The sequence below is a fragment of the Scyliorhinus torazame genome, chromosome 2, assembly GCF_047496885.1.
Source record: "Scyliorhinus torazame isolate Kashiwa2021f chromosome 2, sScyTor2.1, whole genome shotgun sequence".
Lineage (NCBI taxonomy): Eukaryota > Metazoa > Chordata > Chondrichthyes > Carcharhiniformes > Scyliorhinidae > Scyliorhinus > Scyliorhinus torazame.
In genome coordinates this window covers 239,256,339-239,277,944 of record NC_092708.1, presented here as the reverse complement: position 1 = coordinate 239,277,944, position 21,606 = coordinate 239,256,339, and the positions used below count along the sequence as shown (strand labels likewise).

Here is a 21,606-nt window from a genome sequence, read left to right as displayed (position 1 = left end):
ACCTCTGCATTCACCTGAGGAAGGAGCAGCGCTCCGAAAGCTAGTGACATCGAAACAAACCTGTTGGACTTTAACCTGGTGTTGTAAGACTTCGTACTGTGCTTCCCCTTTGAGGGGAGAGAGCTGACTGGTGGCGATTTAACCTGAGGATCACCACGCAGGGGCAAGGTTGAGAAGGCAGGGCCTTTATTAATAACCTCAACTGGGACAGGAATTGAACCCGCACTGTTGGCCTTGCTCTGCATCACGAACCAGCCATCCAGCCAACTGAGCTAAACGTTGCATTGGCCGTGCATATTCAATTGCACAACTTATTTTTATGCCAAAACATAGTTGTAAAGCTGGTGGTCTATAGAAATTTTACAACACTGGAGAAGGGTCTCTTAAGCAAAGGTTGAGAACTGCAATCTCCCCCTCCCCCCCCCCGCCCTAAACAACACCACCTCCGCCCAGCTCTCTCTGGGGTAATGGGTTCCAATCCTGTTATGGCAGCTAGTGGAATTAAATATTGATATAAATGTTTTAAAACTCTGGAATTGAAAAGCTTGTCTGAATAATGGTCGCCATGAAACCATCATTGATTATCAAAGCCCACCTGGTTCACTAAACAAAATCTGCCATCCTTACCTGGTCTGACCTACATGTGACTCTAGCCGACAGCGCGTAGTTGATTCTTAACTGCCCTGAGAACTGGCCCAGCGAGACAATCAGTTCAAGGGCAATTAGGGATGGGCAGAAAATGCTGGCCTTTTCAGAGATACCCACCTGTCATGAAAGAGAATCAAAAATTCTGAAGATTAGGTAATATGTCTGGGCTCAATTTCTTATATTTAGAGGGGAGACAACTTAATGACTATAATGATCTCACTTTTAAGCAGTCGGATCCGCTCCACAATATGAGAAAACTACAAAAAATATCTTCCTCATCATGAGAGATGAATTGTGCACAACTTCTCTTCACTCCGTCAATTATTCTCCGCAGATGGTGAAGAGCAACATATCTTGTGTGTGACAACAGCACAGCGCACATCTGGATGGCTTTGTAAGGTTATGTGTACAAAATTCATCAGAATCTCTGCAAAGTGTTCATGACTTGAAAAGCTCTGGTTTCAGAATAGCAACTGTTTCCCTATGATTTAAAATGTACACCATGAAAATTTAAACACCAGCAATGCCTAGTGAATATTTAAGTAAACTATGCCTGCACAAAGAAAATGGACAAGAGACAACTGGAACTTCTGCGTGGTGCTATCTGTTCCAGCTGTTAAATACGAGCTGCAAATTACAATTTAGCTGGTGCACTAAATGCATATTATGGGCAATATTGATGCTGATTGAGTAAAGCGGTTTTCAAACTGATCTACTTGTAAATCTTCTGCAAAAAATAATTTGTCAGCTCTTAGCAGTTTGTGAGAGGAGGCAGGGTGGAGGGGGGTGGGGGGGCAGAGTGGGGGGGACAAGGTTCCGTTCCATTTTTTGAATCTATGTTGATGATTTAGATGCAGGAACTGAACGTCACATAACCAGGTTTGCTGATGATGCAATGTTAAGTGTGGAAATAAGCTGTGAGGACAATACAAAGAGCCAGTAAAAGGATATTGGCAAGTAAAGTGAATGGGCAAGAGAGTGAGTGAATTAGAACCATAGAATTCCTGTATGCAGAAGGAGGCCATTCAGCCCATCGAGTTTGCACCAACCCTCTGAAAGAGCACCCTGCCAGCCCCTGCTCTATCCCCGTAACTCCACCTAACCTGCACATCTTTGCAGGACTGTGGGAGGAAACCTGAGCACCCCGAGGAAACCCAAGTAGACACGAGGAGAACGTGCAAACTCCACACAGACAGTCACCCAAGGCTGAAATTGAACCCGGGATCCCTGGCACTGTGAGGCGGCAGTGCTAAGCATTATGCCGAGGGTGGTAAATGGATTCTAATGTGAGGAAATGTGAGGTTAGACACTTTGGGAGGAAGAAGAGAGAAACAGAATATTATTTAAATGGTAAGAAAATGATGTGTTATCTGAGTTGGTTTAACATTGACTGCAATTGGATGCAGTGAGACTAGAAACAGGCTTCCGACACAGGAGATGGTCCAACACTATTTTATTGAACCTGCTGGTGGCTGTACATAATCAGCTGTGGGTTGACACTCTATTAATCTAAACTGATAACCTCTGACTGGCTTGACCAGATTAGCTCTCTGTCACATGGAGACGATGCTCACGGCCTTGTGCACTCTAACTATCTCTGTAGCTGTATCCTGTGAGAAGAGGGAGAGTCTTAATGCCTTGTGTGGTAGTGTCCTGTCTGGTGGTTGGTTGTTCTGTGTCATGTGTGTTCATTGGTTATCCTGTGTGTCAATCACTGCCTGTCTGCATCTCATTATGTACATGAGTGGATATTATGACAGAAAACATTAAAAGTTGGTGTTCCAAGGGATTTTGGTATCCCTATACATGAAACGCAGAAAGTTAGCATGCAGGTACAGCAAGCAATCCATTAGCCTTTATTGCAAGGGGATTGGAATACATGAGCATGAAGGTCTTGCTGCACAGCGTTTTGGTGAGTCTCCACTTGGAGCATTGTGTGCAATTCTGCTATCCTTACACAAGGGAGGATATACTTGCCTTCAAGGGATGCAACAAAAGTTCACTCAATGGATGTCTAGGATATGGGGGCTGTCCTAGGAGGTGAGATTAAGTGGAATGGGTCTATATCACCTGCAGGTCAGAAGACTTAGAGATGATCTCACTGAAACATAAAACTTCTTGCATGCCTAGGTGGATATGCAAAGGCTGTTTACCTTGGCTGGAGAGTGTAGAACTAGCTCGTATAGTCCCAGGATAAGGAGTTTGTGGTGATCTTTGTGAGGAGTTTCCAGGATGGAAGGCATAGTGATCACAAAGATACACGAAGCACTTTTGAAGAGCTAAATTAATTTAATTAACACTACTAAATTTGAGTTTCACACTTATTCTGAATAACAAATATACATGTAAGAATTAAACTACACTCACTAACACTATCTCTATTTACTAATTATAACTATTATATCTTAACTAACTCTGCAATACACTATGAATCTTATCTGCATCAGCTCCAGTCTAATCTCCTCCCCTTAGCTTAAGAACCAGTGCAATTTATAGTACTGTTCCTTAGCTCCCTTTAATGTCTCGGCTTAACATAACAGAAAGGGGAGAAAGGCTGTTTTTAGACTGAATTTTGAAGTATACCTCCTTAAAGGTTTAATGATTATAAATGAGATAAAATGCATAGAGGAGTGCAGCGCTAAATCCTAAGACATTATTAAAATTCATACAATAAAATATAAGTAACGGAAAAGACAACTAGACTATGCAAGACTTTCCTTCCTAAAGGGTCCATTTCATTCTGACACCGTTTCACCTTATTTCTCAATTCCTCATCTTTGGAAACACCTCTTATAATCCAATTGTTTGTCCTCTTCATAGGTCTCTCCTTGTAACTTATTCTGCAAATCTGTGGCGCTTCTTGTGAAAGAGGCTGTACATGAAAATCTTTCTTCATCCTAACTTAATAATTAGTTTCTTTGTATTTCAACCCTTTGATTTGATGAGCAAATTGTCGAAATAAGGCCGACTGATTTTCAGGAACTTGAAATATTCTAATTAGATGGTCAAGTCTGAGTAACTTCTGAACGTCAGCAGAACCTCAATGTTTTGTCATCTTTTTACACTCAGTAATGTACACATATATGTGATGCACACCAGAGTCCAATAGGCTTACCAGTGGTTAGCACTGCTGCCTCACACCAGGGACCTGGGTTCAATTCCAGCGTTTGGTAACTGTCTGTGCGGAGTCTGCACGTTCTCTCCGTGTCTGTGTGGGTTTCCTCTGGGTGCTCCGGTTTCCCCCCACAGTTCAAGAATGTGCAGGTTAGGTAGGGATATGGGGATAGGTTGGGGGAGTGGGCCTAGGTCGGGTGCTCTTTCAGATGGGTCGGTGCAGACGTGATGGGCCGAATGGCTTCCTTCTGCACTGTAGCAATTCTGTGTGAAGTGAGAATTTCCATTATACCATGACTGCAGCGATGTGGGAGGGGCCCTGCGAATCGTTTGCATATGTTTTGGTCCTGCCAAAAGCTGGAAAGGTTTCGGAGGACTGTGTTCAGCACCATTTTGTAGGTTTTACATGGAGCCTAGTCCCCTAGAAGCCATATTTGGGGTGCCGTACTGGCTGTCGCTGCAGGCGGGTGCGGGGGCACATGTTTTAGCCTTCGCCTTGCTGATTGCTCGTAGGCGGATCTTGTTGGGGTGGAGGTCAGCTTCTCCACCCTGTATCTCGGCATGGCGGGGGACCTGCTGGAGTTTCTGACCCTTAAACAGGTGACGTTTTCTCTGGGGGAGGGAGGGGCGGTATGATGGGTTCTACAATGGTTAGGATTTGTTCATCATTCATTTTTGGGGGTTGGTTACCATCGACTGCTGAGGGAGGGGAGTTTGGGTGAGCTGGGGGATTTTGTGGGGTTGTTTTGTATTGTAAAATTGTTGGAAATCTGCTGAATAAAAATACTAAAAAAAACCATGAGTTCAAGTTCGAGATTTTCTAGCTTTAAGTAAATTATGTAACATCCTGTCACCTGACTCAGGTGGTGGTATTTTGAACTTTTTTAGAGGTTACTTACAAAAGTAATTTGATCTACCAGGAGCTGAAAGAAGAGGAGGAGGCCGCGGTAGAGGAGCTAAAGGGCAAATGGGAGGAGGAGCTTAGGGAGGAGATTGATGAGGGTCTGTGGGCTGATGCCCTGAGTAGGGTTAATTCTTCCTCCTCTTGTGCCAGGCTCAGCCTAATACAATTCAAGGTTGTTCACAGAGCGCATATGACAGGGGCGAGGATGAGTAGGTTCTTTGGGGTGGAGGACAGGTGTGGGAGGTGCTCAGGGAGTCCGGCAAATCACGTCCACAAGTTCTGGTCGTGCCCGGCACTGGAGGGGTTTTGGAGGGGCCTTGCAAGGACTATGTCCAAGGTGGTGAAAGTCCAGGTCAAGCCGAGCTGGGGGTTGGCATTATTTGGGGTAACGGACGAGCCGGGACTGCAGGAGGCGAAAGAGGCCGGTATCCTGGCCTTTGCGTCCCTGGTAGCCCGGCAGAGGATCTTGTTATTATGGAAGGATGCGAAGCCCCCTAGTGTGGAAGCTTGGATCAATGACATGGCAGAGTTCATTAAATTGGAGAGGATAAAGTTTGCCTTATGAGGGTCTGTGCAGGGGTTCTTCAGGCGGTGGCAACCGTTCCTAGACTATCTCGCGGAGCGTTAGGAGGAGGTCAGCAGCAGCAGCAACCCAGGGGGGGGGGGGGGGGGGCGGTGCCTCTTTCGGGGGGGGGGGGGTATTTGGGCGGGGGGGGGGTTAGTTTTGAATGTGGGGTTTGTGTTTTTTCTTCCTTTTGTTATGGGGGGGGGGGTTGTTTGTTATTCAAAATTGTTGGAAAAATTTGAATAAAAATATTTTTAAAAACAAAAGTAATTTGGTGCCTTTTCTCATTCACAAAGTTTGTCACATAACGGGTATTAAGTAATAATCCTCAGTGTTTGTTGCAGCATAGACTGCAAAGCTGCTGTTTTCTAATGTCTTCAGAATGATTTCAGCAAAATGAATAAATAGTAAATTGACGAGAATACATCATCAATGTGAGATGTAATGTGGCAACTAGGGGATTTTCACAGTAACTTCATTGCAGTGTTAATGTAAGCCTACTTGTGACAATAAAGATTATTATTATTATGTTTATCGTCATGGTAGCCATCAATCTCAATAAATAATCACTAAAATTAGAGCTGTTACAGTGGGCGCTAAGTAAGCCACTCATCCCAGCACTGTTTCTAAAGCTCTTTATATTTCATTTGCAGGTACATTTCTGATGAATGAATACTCACTTCCTCCAAAAATGAGCACCCATTCATCTGCACCTGAATACAGATCTGAACAGAATCTTGTCAAGGTCATAAGATTATGTTCTACCCATTTGTAAATGCAGTGCAAATAGTGCCATCACACCACCTTGCTGCACCTCCTGTGGGATTTTCGCCAAGAATTTACGTTTTTCCAGTCGAAGATTGAGGGAAAGGTTTGACACTGTCCATCACAATACTTTCCATCTCTGTGATGCCAATGTCAAATAGAGATTCGTTGATTATACATTTGCTTCTTTCCTCAGGATAATGTTTATTTGGCACCGAATTCTGAACCAGAACCTGTGGGAAAAGGAATAACATCAGAAGCATGGGTGATACTGAAGTAATAATGATGTTGGATCGTTAGATCGAGAAGTAAGGGAGATCAGGAAGATGATCAGGAAGAGGAACTGTGAAAGGTCAACAAACGATACAAATCATCCCCACACACTAACAAATGAAGAAAGAAGGAAGAATGCCAAATAACAGCCAGTCTAGAGGACGAGTGGAGACCAGGAGTGGAAAGAGCCTGGGCAAACAGCAATTGGCCGAGCCGACCGGCGCATGAGGCGCCGAAACCCGGACTTCGCCAGAGCGAGAGGAATTGACCCGCCGTACGAGAAGCCCCCCAAACCAGGGGATGGGTGGAGGATGTTCCTCTCAAGAGAGTTGAAGGAACACTAAGATGAAACAAAATTGGACTCACAAGCTGCGATGAAGGGTGCGGTGGCCGAACTCTGGCGAACATGCAGGTGGCCCTGGACAAGGCGGAAAAGCGACTGGAGGTCCAGGGAAGCAACAATTGAAGATCTGGAGAGGGCAGCAACTGACCAGATCGACCAGATCGTCACCCTGGGAAAGGAGGTGGCAAGGATGGTAGAGACACAAGGCAACCTGAGAGGAAAGGTCGAGGACCAGGAGAACTGGTCGAGGTGACAGAACCTACGAATCGCGGATCTACTGGAGGGGATCGTAGGTAGGAACCCCACAGACCGTGGCCCAAATGCTGGGTAGCCTGGTGGGAAGGGACAGCTTCCCCAACCCATCAGAAATCGACAAAGCCCACCGTTCACTCCGACCAAAGCCCAAAACCGGAGAACAGCCGAGGGCGATAATTGCAAAGATGCATCGGTACCAGGACCAGGAAAGAATCCTGCGCTGGACCAGGCAGTCCAAAAACTGCAGCTGGGAAGGTCACAAGATCCGGATCTACCAGGACATTGGGGCTGACCTGGCCAAGTGCCGGGCCGATTTTAACAAATCGAAGGCCAGGCTGTACAGAAATGGCGTGAGATTCTGAATGCTGCACCCAGCCAAGCTCTGGGTCACATATCAGGGCAGGGAACACTTTTTCACGATCCCTGCGGATACTGACAAGTTCATCGCAGAGAACGGATTGGAGAAGCGGCAGCAGGGGCAGCGATGAAGAGTCGGCAGAATGAGACTGTGATAACGCACTGTTACAACAAAAAGAAGTTCTCTCCCTTTTACAGTCAGTATAGCCAATAGTACACCATTGCCACAGCAACCGCTTTACGCGGGAGAACACTGCCTCATTTTGGAGACGAGAGCAGCAAGAGAGGGAAGGATGAGTTGAGTACAGCTCGGCACAGGTGAGGGAAATGGCGGAAAGGAAGCCAAATGATCGGATAATGGGACGAAGTGCAACAACCCCCGGGATGGGGGGGCCACCATACTGGCAAGGTGGCTAGCACCGGGATTCATGAAAAAGACATGAAAAAGGCTGCGGCGTGTCCCTCGCAAAGGTGAAGGCGCCTGGTTGGGCAGGGGGGGGGGGGCTGATAATGGGCACAGAGGGTTAACCAGGGGAAGAAGCAGGGAGGGGTTAGCTACAGGATGGGGGTGGGAAAGAAGGCAGGTGGAGGTAAAGAAGACACCATCAGGGAGAAATAGGTGAAGAAAGATGTAGGGCATTAGACTGGCTACAACAGGCCACATGTAGCGACTTGGAACAAAATGGTGCTGCAAGCAACCACTTGGGACCTGGACAATGGGAAGCCCTGTGTTATATTACTTTACATAATATATTACTCTTTGAACCAATCGAGTTGATGAAATAAACAATAGTCTTTTAAAGATGAACTCATTTAATGAGTAATATAAATAATATTTGTGAGTCCTTTGTACTTAATACTCAACTAGTAAAAGAAATAAAATACAGTAAAGATAACTAACTATACAATATAATAATGAAATAACTTAAATCTTCTCTCTAGCTAATATAGGTCCTGTCTGTTCAGTCTCCTGAATCACACACTCTCTGAAAGAGCGGGAAAGTCGTTCTTGTACCATCTGATAGTGAGACATCTAGTGTTGAAATTACAGTACTACATTTACATACATTGATCATGTATATTCATATACAGAAATCACTACACCCTGGAGTGCAGGGGCTCATCCACATGGCAAACTCACAGTTGGTGGCTATGTTGGGTGCCCCTTGGACAAAAGGAAACTCCAGGGCGCAGGGGCCTGACCTCATGGGAAGAACAGTGACCATGACCATCTTGGACAGCCCCCTAACAAAGGTAAACCCTGGAGAGCAGGGGCACATCCACCAGGTAAGTATGGTTGATCCCACAGGAACGGGGGGAGAGAGGGGGGGGCAGAAAACCCCTATCAGGATAGCCACCTGGAATGTCAGGAGAGTTAACGGCCCAGTGAAAAGATCCAGAGTCTTCACCCACCTGAAAAACATGAAAGCCGACATAGTCTTCCTCCAAGTGATGCACCTGAAGGAGAAGGACCGATTGTGGGTAAGGAAGGGCTGGGTGGGACAGACCTAACATTTCTGCTATGGGACGAGGGCCAGGGGGGCAGCCATTTTGCTAAATAAGAGGATGATATTCACGGCGACAAACGGTTACGGACCCAGGGGATGGTACGTCTTGGTCAGTGGTATCCTAGACGGGGTACCGGTACTCCTCGTTAATGTGCAGGCTCTCAACTGGAACAACACAGAGTTTATAGAGAAGGCCGTGGCAGAAATCCCTGACATAGCTATGCACCGACTGATCATGGGTGGGGGGGACTTTAACTGTGTACAGGACCACGGGCGGTCAGGTCGAACCCCAAAACATGGCAAAAGAACTCAACCTATTTATGGAGCAGTTGGAGGGGGGGGGGCGTGGACCCATGGCGATTCACCCACCCGGTGAATTCATGGATCGACTTATTTGTAGTGGGGATTAGGTGCTTCCAGGGCTGGTAAGAGTGGAATACTCCGCGATTGTAATCTCCGATCATGCTCCACATTCTATGGATTTGAGGTTGGAGACGGGCTGTGCCCAATGCCCCCCCATGGAGGTTGAACACGGCCCTCTGGCGACAAGGATTTTTGCGAGAAAATATCACAGGCCATAGATGAGTGCATTACTAATAACCAGAATGGGCGGGTCTCATGCTACACATTCTGGGAGGCACTGAAGGCTGTGATCAGGGTTGAAATTGTAGCCTATATGGTACGGAGGGATAGGGAAGAGAGGCAACAGCTGGTCGAGTCCACCCTGGAAGTAGACCGGCGATATGCCAAGGCCCCGACCGCAGTGCTCCTGGTGGAGAGGAAAAAGCTACAGATGGACTTTGACCTGCTCTCCATGAGGAAAGCAGTGCATCAACGCCGCCAGGCATGGGGGACCCTGTACGAGCACGGAGACAAGGCTAGCCGCCTGCTGCCACGAGGGAAATAGCACAGATCAGGGATAGCAGAGGCAAATTAGTAGCAGAACGGGACAAGTTCAACAAAGCGTTTGAGACCTTCTACCAGATGCTGTACACCTTGGAGCCCCCAGCAGGGAATTTGGGGATGAAGAAGTTCCTTTATGGACTGGGCATGCCAGTTGTGGGGGAAGACAGGCGACAGGGCCTGGAAGCACCTCTAGAACTGGGAAAGGTCATGTAGAGTATTCGCTCCATGCAGGCGGGGAAGGCACCAGGACCGGACAGTTTCCTGGCGGATTTCTACAAACGATTTGCGACAGCACTGACCCCGCACCTGCGGGAGATGTTGACAGACTTGCTGGTGAGGGGCACCCTGTCACGAGCCACAATCTCGCTAATACCTAAAAAAGTCACAGACCCAACAGAATGCGGTTCCGACAGACCCATCTCGCCACTAAACGTGGAAACCAAAATATTAGCCAAGATCCTAACCAACAGTCTGGAGGATTGTGTACCAGAGGTTGTTGCAGAAGACCAGATGGGCTTTATCACGGGTAGCCAGCTAACATAGAACATCAGGCACCTGCTGAATATGACCATGACCCCATCCGGGGAGAGGACACCTGAGGTGATTGTCTCCCTGGACAATGAAAAGGCCTTCGATGAATGGAAGTACATTGTGGAGGTACTCCAGTGGTTCGGGCTCAGAACAGGGCTCACTGCCTCGGTGAAATGTACAATGCTCCCACGGCGAGCAGACGGACAAATACCACCAGCTCTAAGTACTTCCAGCTGCATAGAGGCTCAAGGCAGGGATGCTGCTGTTTGCCCTAGCGATTGAACCATTAGCGATCGCGCTTAGGGAGGCAAAGAATTGGAAAGGGATCTGGAGAGGAGATAAAGAGCACAGGGTCTTGCTCAATGCAGATGACCCGTTCCTCTCAATCTCGGACGCGCAAAGCAGCATGGAAGGAATCATGGCGCTCTTGAAAGAGTTTGGAATCATCTTGGGCTACAAACTTAACTTGAGCAAAAGCGAGATCCACAAGGCTACCGTGCTGCCCAATTCTGAAGGTAGCCTTGTGGATAGCACAATTGCTTCACAGCTCCAGGGTCCCAGGTTCGATTCTGGCTTGGGTCACTGTCTGTGCGGAGTCTGCACATCCTCCCCGTGTGTGCGTGGGTTTCCTCCGGGTGCTCCGGTTTCCTCCCACAGTCCAAAGATGTGCAGGTTAGGTGGATTGGCCATGATAAATTGCCCTTAGTGTCCAAAATTGCCCTTAGTGTTGGGTGGGGTTACTGGGTCATGGGGATAGGGTGGAGGTGTTGACCTTGGGTAGGGTGCTCTTTCCAAGAGCCGGTGCAGACTCGATGGGCCGAATGGCCTCCTTCTGCACTGTAAATTCTATGATAATCTATGATCTTAGGCAAAGGGAACTGCTGAGGGGGGCAATCAAGGGCTGGTTTAGCACAGGACTAAATCGCTGGCTTTGAAAGCAGACCAAGGCAGGCCAGCAGCACGGTTCAATTCCCGTACCAGCCTCCCCGAACAGGCGCCGGAATGTGGCGACTAGGGGCTTTTCACAGTAACTTCATTTGAAGTCTACTTGTGACAAGCAATTTTCATTTCATTTCATTTCATCATGCAACTGGACGAGACGAGGGAGAAGTGGGAGGAGGACTTGGGTTTTGAAATAGGGTGGGAACTCTGGAGCGAAGCACTGCACAGGGTCAACTCCACCTCCACATAGAATCATAGAAGTTTACAGCATGGAAACAGGCCCTTTGGCCCAACCAGTCCATGCCGCCCAGTTTTTACCATTAAGCTAGTCCCAGTTGCCCGCACTTGGCCCATAACCCTCTATATCCATCTTACCCATGAAACTATCTAAATGCTTTTTAAAAGACACAATTGTACCCGCCTCTACTACTACCTCTGGCAGCACATTCCAGACACTCACTACCCTCTGAGTGAAGAAATTGCCCCTCTGGGCCCTTCTGAATCTCTCCCATCTCACCTTAAACCTATGCCCTCTAGTTTTAGACTCCCCTACCTTTGGGAAAAGATGTTGACTATCTACCTTATCTATGCCCCTCATTATTTTATAGACCTCTATAAGATCACCCCTAAGCCTCCTACGCTCCAGGGAAAAAAGTCCCAGTCTAGCCAGCCTCTCCTTATAACTCAAACCATCAAGTCCCGGCAACATCCTAGTAAATCTTTTCTGCACTCTTTCTAGTTTAATAATATCCTTTCTATAATAGGGTGACCAGAACTGCACACAGTATTCCAAGTGTGGCCGTACCAATGTCTTGTACAACTTCAACAAGACTTCCCAACTCCTGTATTCAATGTTCTGACCAATGAAACCAAGCATGCCGAATGCCTTCTTCACCACCCTGTCCACCTGCGACTCCACCTTCAAGGAGCTATGAACCTGTACTCCTAGATCTCTTTGTTCTATAACTCTCCCCAACGCCATACCATTAACTGAGTAGGTCCTGGCCTGATTCGATCTGCCAAAATGCATCACCTCACATTTATCTAAATTAAACTCCATCTGCCATTCGTCGGCCCACTGGCCTAATTGATCAAGATCCCGTTGCAATCCTAGATAACCTTCTTCACTATCCACTGTGCCACCAATCTTGGTGTCATCTGCAAACTTACTAACCATGCCTCCTAAATTCTCATCCAAATCATTAATATAAATCACAAATAACAGTGGACCCAGCACCGATCCCTGAGGCACACCACTGGTCACAGGCCTCCAGTTTGAAAAACAACCATCTACAACCACCCTCTGTCTTCTGTCGTCCAGCCAATTTTGAATCCAATTGGCAACCTCACCCTGGATCCCGTGAGCTTTAACCTTCTACAACAACCTACCATGCGGTACCTTGTCAAAGGCTTTGCTAAAGTCCATGTAGACAACGTCTACTGCACTGCCCTCATCTACCTTCTTGGTCACCCCCTCAAAAAACTCAATCAAATTTGTGAGACATGATTTTCCACGCACAAAGCCATGCTGACTGCCCCTAATCAGTCCTTGCCTCTCTAAATGCTTGTAGATCCTGTCTCTCAGAATACCTTCTAGCAACTTACCTACTATAGATGTTAGGCTCACCGGTCTGTAGTTCCCAGGCTTTTCCCTGCTGCCCTTCTTAAACAAGGGCACAACATTCGCCACTCTCCAATCTTCAGGCACCTCACCTGTGGCTGCCGATGATTCAAATATCTCTGTTAGGGGACCCGCAATTTCCTCCCTAGCCTCCCTCAACATCCTTGGATACATTTCATCAGGTCCCGGGGATTTATCTACCTTGATGCGCTTTAAGACTTCCAGCACCTCCTCCTCTGTAATATGCACACTTCTCAAGACATCACTATTTATTTCCCTTAGTTTCCTAACATCCATGCCTTTCTCCACCGTGAATACCGATGAGAAATATTCATTCAGGATCTCACCCAACTCTTGTGGCTCTGCACATAGATGTCCTTGTTGATCCTTAAGAGGCCCTACTCTGTCCCTAGTTACTCTTTTTCCCTTTATGTATCTGTAGAAGCTCTTTGGATTCTCCTTTGCATTATTTGCCAAAGCAATTTCATGTCCCCTTTTTGCCCTCCTGATTTCCCTCTTAACTCTATTTCGACAATCTCTATACTCTTCAAGGGATCCACTTGATCCCAGTTGTTTATGTACGTCATATGCCTCCTTCTTTTTTTTGACTAGAGTCTCAATATCTCGAGTCATCCAGGGTTCCCTACTTCTACCAGCCTTGCCCTTCACTCTAAAGGGAATGTGCTTACCCTGAACCCTGGTTAACACATTTTTAAAAGCCTCCAATTTACCAGCCGTCCCTTTGCCTGCCAACAGTCTCCCCCAATCTACCTCTGAAAGTTCCTCTCTGATACCATCAAAATTGGCCTTGCCCCAATTAAGAATTTTAACTCTTGGGCCAGACCTATCATTCTCCATAGCTATCTTAAAACTAATGGAGTTATGGTCACTTGTCCCAAAGTGATCCCTCACTAACACTTCTGTCACTTGCCCTTCCTTATTTCCCAAGACGAGGTCAAGTTTTGCCCCCTCTCTAGTCGGTCCATCCACATACTGAATGAGAAATTCCTCCTGAATACACTCAACAAATTTCCCTCCATCCAAGCCCCTAATGCTATGGCTGTCCCAGTCAATGTTGGGAAAGTTAAAGTCCCCTACTATTACCACCTTATTATTCTTGCAGCTATCTGTAATCTCCTTACATATTTGCTCCTCAATTTCCCGCTGACTATTTGGGGGCCTGTAGTACAGTCCTATCAAGGTGATCTCTCCCTTCTTATTTTTCAGTTCCACCCATATAGACTCAGTGGGCGAACCCTCGGATATATCCCCTCTAAGTACTGCCGTGATGTTCTCCCTAATCAAAAACGCCACTCCCCCTCCTCTCTTACCTCCTGTTCTATCCTTTCTATAGCATCTGTACCCCGGAACATTGAGCTGCCAGTCCTGCCCCTCCCTTAGCCATGTTTCAGTCATAGCTATAATATCCCAGTCCCATGTGCCCATCCATGCCCTGAGTTCATCCGCTTTGCCCGTCAGGCCCCTTGCATTGAAATAAATGCAGTTTAATGTAGACTTTCCTTGCTCTCTGCCCTGCTTTCTCTGGTCATGCTTTACACACCCTCCCTTCCTGCCTTTTGTTTCGGTCCCCACTGACTTCCTACATCGGTTCCCATCCCCCTGCCACATTAGTTTAAACCGTCCCCAACTGCACTAGCAAACACACCCCCGAGAACATTGGTTCCGGTCCCACCCAGATGCAGACCGTCCGATTTGTACAGGTCCCACCTCCCCCAGAACCGGTCCCAATGTCCCAGGAATTTGAAACCCTCCCCCTTGCACCATCTCTCAAGCCACGTATTCATCCTAGCTATCCTGTCATTCCTACTCTGACTATCACGTGGCACTGGTAGCAATCCTGAGATTACTACCTTTGAGGTCCTACTTTTTAGTTTAACTCCTAACTCCCTAAATTCAGCTTGTAGGACCTCATCCCGCTTTTTACCTATATCGTTGGTGCCTATATGCACCACGACAGCTGGCTGTTCACCCTCCCCCTCCAGAATGCCCTGCAGCCGCTCCGAGACATCCTTGACCCTTGCACCAGGGAGGCAACATACCAACCTGGATTCTTGTTTGCGTCCGCAGAAACGCCTGTCTATTCCCCTTACAATTGAATCCCCTATCACAATAGCTCTGCCACTCTTTTTCCCGCCCTTCTGTGCAGCTGAGCCAGCTACGGTGCCATGAACCTGGCTGCTGCCACCTTCCCCTGGTGAGCCATCTCCCCCAACAGTTTCCAAAACGGTAAATCTGTTTTGGAGGGAGATGACCGCAGGGGATCCCTGCACTGCCTTCCTACTCTTCCTCTGTCTGTTGGTCACCCATTCCCTATCTGCCTCAGTAATTTTAATCTGCGGTGTGACCAACTCACTGAATGTGCTATCCACAACTTCCTCAGCATCGCGGATGCTCCAAAGTGAGTCCATCCGCAGCTCCAGAGCCGTCAAGCGGTCTAACAGGAGCTGCAGTTGGACACACTTCTTGCAGATGAAGGAGTCAGGGACACCAGAAGGGTCCCTGAATTGCCACATCTCACAAGAGGAGCATGACACGGGTCTGAGCTCTCCTGCCATGACTTAAACCTGAAGTTAAATTTGAACTACACTACACAGCTAAGAGAAAGTCAAAGAGAGAAAAGATAAAAAAATCACTTACCAGTCACAAGCCAATCACTTACCTGCTGGCTGTGATGTAATTGCTCCCGAGACTCCCTCACAGGTCTGCTTCTCTGCACCTCCTTGAGATGAGCACCAAATTCCCTTAACCAGTTAATTAATTTACTTAATCAATTGTTTTTTTTGTTTTTTGTGGGAAACTCAACCCCAAACACCAAACTCCAAAAAAAAACCACAGCCCTCACTCAACTCTTACCCGAACTCAGCCTTACCCAAACTCAGATACACTCTATTTGCTTCCAGCACTCCATTTCTAAAGGCACTTCAGCCACACCTTTTGTATCCTTCCTGATTTACAGTCAGCCAATAGGCCTGCTCCCGAAACTGATCTCCCGAAACTAACAGCTGATCTGCAAGGTAAGGAGGTTGTTAAACAGTACTTACCTCTCCCAGGCCGCAAACTTTTAAACTCTCTGCTCTGACTCGCAGCTCCCGCGCTTTTTAAATCTCCCGCGCTGTTTTCAATGTCCCGGCTCTCTCTCTCTCCCGCTCCCAGCTGACCTGCAAGGTAAGGAGGTTGTGCATTGTTAAACATGCGCAAGGCTAAGCCTAATGCAGCTAAAAGTGGTACACAGAGCCCACTTAACCAGAACCCGAATGAGCACGTTCTTCCTGGAGGCGGAGAATAGATGTGAACGGTGCCAAGGCGGCCTGGCCAACCACACCCTCATGTTCTGGTCTTGCCCCAGACTTGCTGGGTTTTGGACAGCCTTCTTCAAGGCAATGTCCAAGGTGGTGGGGATAAGGGTGGAGCCATGCCCGAGAGTGGCAGTCTTTGGGGTATCAGAACAGCCAGATCTCCTCATGGGGAGGAGGGACGACGCCCTTGCCTTTGCCTCTCTGATTGCCCGCCGGAGAATCCTGCTTGGCTGGCGGTCAGCAACACGACCCAAAACTGCAGACTGCTGTCCGACCTGTCGGAATTTCTCCAAATGGAGCAAGTTAAAGCTGCCATCCGAGGGTCGGACGATGGCTTTCACAAAACGTGGAGCCATTCACTCGGTTATTACAAGACCTGTTTGTAGTCAACAAATAGGAAGCCAAAGATCTGGCCATGACACAGTCAGGAAGTGAGGGGGGAGAGGGGGGTCAGAGGAACATGGAACTCAACCAAGCCCAACAAGAGAAGCAGGAGACACAAGGGCAGGGGGCAGGTGCAACAACAACCTGAACCAAAGGGAAGAAAAGTAAAGGGAAAGCCGGTGAGAAGCGAAACACAGGGAACCACAATTACCACTGCAAACACTGTAAGGAAGGAATTTAAAAAAGGGGGAAAGTGTGATGTATTTATGTAAATAGTCGAAGCCGATCTGTGTGTAAATAGTTTTAGTTTTACTTATATTCTCTTGTTTTACTCCCACTGTTTGTACATATTTATATTTGTTTTGTATACCAAAAAACTCAACAAAAACATTGGAAAAAAATAGTTTGGGCTTATACTCGCTGGAGTTTAGAAGGATGAGAGGGGATCTGAACGAAGTGTATAAAATACTAAAAGAGATTGATATATAAACGTAAACCAAATGTTCCCCCTTGTGGGGAAATCTAGAACGTGAGGTCACAGATAAAGATTGAGAGGTGGTAGATTTATAACTGAGATGAGGAGGAACTATTTGAAATGAATGAATGAAATGAATGAAAATCGCTTATTGTCACAAGTAGGCTTCAATGAAGTTACTGTGAAAAGCCCCTAGTCACCACATTCCGGCGTCTGTTCGGGGAGGCTGGTATGGGAATTGAACCGTGCTGCTGGCCTGCTTGGTCTGCTTTAAAAGCCAGCGATTTAGCCCAGTGTGCTAAACCAGCCCCTCCACTTCTCGCCGAGGGTGGTGAATTTGTGGAACTCGCTGCCCCAAAGTGCGGTGGTGTCTGAGTCATTAAATGGTTTCAAGAAGGAGATAAATATATATTTATGAAAAAATAAATGTGTTAAAGATATATGGGGAACAGGTAGGGAGGTGGATTTGAGACCAGGAAGGGATCAGCCATGATCTGATTGAATGACGGAGCAGGCTCGAGGGGCTGAATTGCCTACTTCTGCTCCTAATTCCTATGCTCCTATGATCAGGAAGAAGGGGAAGCCCCAACCTCACAGAGTGGACCAAATTATGTTAATATTTGCTCTTGATAAAATATCATGATTTTAAGAAACTACAGACATACAAGAACACAGAAATACAAGAAAAAGGAGAGGAGACCACATGTGCAATGGAGCCTACTCTGCCATTCAACATAATCACGGTTGATCTTAGGCTTCAACTTCATTTTACCACCCACACCCCATATCCCTTAATTCCCTGAGAGACCAAAAATGTGTCCATCCCAGCCTTAAATAGATGCAATGATGGAGCATCCTCAACCCTCCATTTTGGATAATTCCAATTGTTCGTAACGCTTTGATTGAAGTAATATTCCCTGTTCTCAGTCCTAATTATAAACCCTTTATCTGAGCCTGTGCCACTGTGTTTTAGATTTCTTGACCAGTGGAAAGGGTGGATGGGATTTTACAGCCCTGTCCATCACCGGGATTATCCGATCCCACCGAAAGTAAGTAGTCTTTTAGGCTGGACCACCAAATCTCCCATCAAGTGGATGGGGGTGGGGGGAATGTCCACCAATCTCTCAGTGTCTATCCTATCAAATTCCTTCAGAATATTGAAGATTTCAATGGGATCACCTCTCATTCTTCTGAACTTCAGAGAATATGGACCCAATTTACTCAGCCTCTGATCATAGGACAACCCCCTCATCCCATGAACCTGTGTCGCACAGCCTCTAATGCAAGTACATCCTTTCTTAAATGTGAAGGCCAAAACTAAACACAATATTCTAGATGCAGTCATGTTGGTGGCCCTTTGCTGGTTTCTAAAAATTGATACTGTTTTTTTGCAATGCTGTAAGCCTCTTCTTTTAATCTAATACTATTTTTAACTTCCTGTGTGAGAATCGACAGGTTCTTCTTACTAAGGTTTTGCTCTTCAATGGAATATATTTTCGTTCAACATTTTGAATTGTTTCTTTAAATGTTTCCGTGGTGGCTTGAGGCAACACCAGGGAGATTTCCACTATAATGGAACAAAGGCTTATTAATAATAAGTAAACGTAAACTTTAGACAGGCACAGAGTCTCTGAACACACGCTGGCTCCAGGGTTCCCTCTGCCCAGGTCCACGCTCCCAGGGTCCTGTGCGTTTTCCCCATTGGTCGGAGTTGATGCTCCCCCCGCAAGATAGGCCCCGAGTTGATCACATGGACTGCGAGGACATGCCCCTTAAAGGGGCCACGCTACCATAGTTTCCCAGTGTTCATTTATCTCCATATCTTTTAATCTATTTATCCAATTAACCTCAGTCAGTTGTCTCCATATACTAACGTAATTGGCTTTGTTTCAGTTTAAGATTTCCATTTGCGATTAGAATACGTCACTTTCAAACTTATAATGGAATTGACTGATATTATGATCACTATTGCCAATAGATCATTTACTATGACATTACGAATTAATCCTGCTTCATTAAACTCTACTAGATCTAAGATAGCTTGGTTCCACTATGTACTGCACCAAAACAACACAAAATTATTCTATAAACACCTCTCCTGTTCATTCTTGCCAATTTGATTGTCCCAGCCTTAATGCAGACTAAAGCCCCCCCTCCAATTATTACCTTTCTTTTGTTACATGCTAAAATAATTTATTGTTTAATGCTCTGCCCAACAGTATGACTTCTGTTGGGAGGGGTTGGGGTGGCTATAAACTACTACCATCAATGTTTTCTGACTTTTGCTGTTCCTAATTTCCATCCAAACCGATTCTACTGACGTGAGCAGCTTACTTTGGGAGAATTGATAATCCCCAAACCCCTGTCCACACTCCAACCACACAACAGGAAAATAACTCCAAACCTACCAGCAGGTTCCTCCATCAAGATGGCCTAACCCCGATGAGGGACTGAATGAATTTATCGAAGAAACCTATTTACTTTAAATGATACTGCAATTCCATTGTTACAATTTTAGTGCATAGTTATTTGTCTTTGTTACAGTCACATTGAAGATAGATAAACAATAACACTGTAGCTGTATAAACTGTTGAATTGTCAAATGTTACAAAGTTGCTATTGGTTGATGTTATTGGAATATCATAATTTAAAAAAAAACACGGAAAGTCCTATTGTTTTCAGACAAACGCCCAGTAGTGATTACGATAATGGGCTCTCCTAAATAAATAATATTTTTGTGACTTTGGGTGGGTAAAATATTTGGAGTTGCTGGGGATAAATGGAATATTTCCATTTTAATCCATGATAATGCATTTGCTTTTATGACACATTTCCATTAATGCATGCTTCCAACAAAACAAATACTTTTCCACAACAAATTGGTGACAAATACTATGTGTCACTTCACAAAATAAAGTGAAACTGTTTCACCATCATAAATTATTAATAGTTTTATATTAAGGGAATACATAATTATTGCAGTGTGGTTACAGTACATTAGACATAATGATAATGATTTGTGAAACCAAATGTACTATCGTAGATTAGAATCTAAATGCTCAGTTTGGTCCCACTGTAATGGCAAATATTTCACCCACCAAAAATAACACGAACTATAATGTGCATGTCCTGAATATTTAAACAATTAAAGGGTGTTTATAGGGGATTGATAGGACTACTCCACTTCCGACAGTTGGGTATTCTGATCTTGAATACTAATTGTGCAACAGTGTGAAAATATATTCCTATTAATCAGTGACAGAAAACCACAACAGATTAATAGAAAGGTAATTCCAGCTATGCCTTCCTTGTAGTGTTTAATAGGAAGATTTGCTCCATTTTAACTTTCTCGTGGTAGGTTTAAATGTATTAATGCCATTATATAATCAATAAAGAGTATTTATAACATATTGATAGATCATTATAAGCAACAAATGTCACTTCCTTTGTTCAATTTGTGCAACTTAAAATCCTGAATATATTGGCGGCATCTTATTGAGGTGACTGAGATCTTGCCTGTCTGCTGGAGAGTTGGGGAAAGCCCCATTCTACCTCCTTTTCATAATAATAATGATCTATTATTGTCACAAGTAGGCATACACTGCAATTAAGTTACTGTGAAAATCCCCTCGTCGCCACACTCTGGCGCCTGTTCAGGTACACTGAGGGAGAATTCAGAACGTCCAATTCACCTAACAGAGAAGGCCCACTAACCCACAAACCAATCAGGCAGCAGCGAGGCTAACAGAGGGCCTTCCTCTGGAGTCAAGACCCTCGGGGTGGATGTCTCTTGGCGAATCAAAGGTTGTCAACTCTGGTGCTCAGCAGCACCACTGGGGGAGCTGTGGCACCAGAAAGATGGGCACCGGAGTTCCAGAATCGCACAACGACCCAGGTCACAAGTGGAGTGGAGGAGGTGGGGGTATGACCAGGTAGGGTTGGTGGGAGAGAGGTGCAGGGAGACTGGCAGCAAGGGCAGGGGTGTGGCTCTCAGCATCTTTTATTGAGGGCACAAGTTCATCATCCCCTAACAGGTGACAAGCTGGTTGCACAGTTTTCCTTCCTGCACACACTGCATGGCAACACAACCAACTGCGGCTGGGTTAATACTCCTGTTAGCGGGACAAGACCCTTAATTACCGTGGGCAGCACGGTAGCACAAGTGGATAGCACTGTAGCCTCACAGCGCCAGGGTCCCAGGTTCGATTCCACGCTGGGTCACTGCCTGTGCGGAATCTGCACGGTTTCCTCCGGGTGTTCCGGTTTCCTCCCACAGTCCAAAGACGTGCAGGGTCGGTGGATTAGCCATGATAAATTGCCCTTAGTGACCAAAAAGGTTAGGAGGGGTTATTGGGTTACTGGGGTAGGGTGGAAGTGAGGGCTTACGTGGGTCAGTGCAGACTTGATAGGCCGAATGGCCTCCTTCTGCACTGTTTGTTCTATGTTAATTAATTGGCCACTTAATGTCCTCCTTGGTGGCGGGGCAAGAAGGTTGACCATGAACCTTCCTGCCCAGAACTTATTTCTGGCAGAGATTGGAAGGTGGCAGAGTTCTAGTGTGTGACCATCCTGCCTCCATGCTCGAAACCAGCCAGAGCACTAGATTCCACCCTCTAAGTTAGTGTAACAATCAGGTTGCTGCTCAGAAACCTACTCAGACCCCTTGAAACAGTACTTCTTAAATGGATCTTAATACAT

At 46.1% G+C, this 21,606-nt stretch overlaps 1 long non-coding RNA gene across 3 annotated transcripts in view; it reads right to left on the bottom strand.

Annotated features, from left to right (window-relative positions):
* The window catches only part of LOC140396682 (uncharacterized), a 118,888-nt gene that overhangs the window by 96,197 nt on the left and 1,085 nt on the right, over window positions 1-21,606 (bottom strand). For 2 of the 3 annotated variants that reach the window (XR_011936595.1, XR_011936590.1), the window contains exon 2: window positions 15,795-15,911. This is a non-coding gene — a long non-coding RNA (uncharacterized lncRNA). Of the gene's footprint in view, window positions 1-627; window positions 766-15,794; window positions 15,912-21,606 lie in introns of all 3 variants that reach the window. The other variant, XR_011936600.1, reaches the window with a different exon arrangement.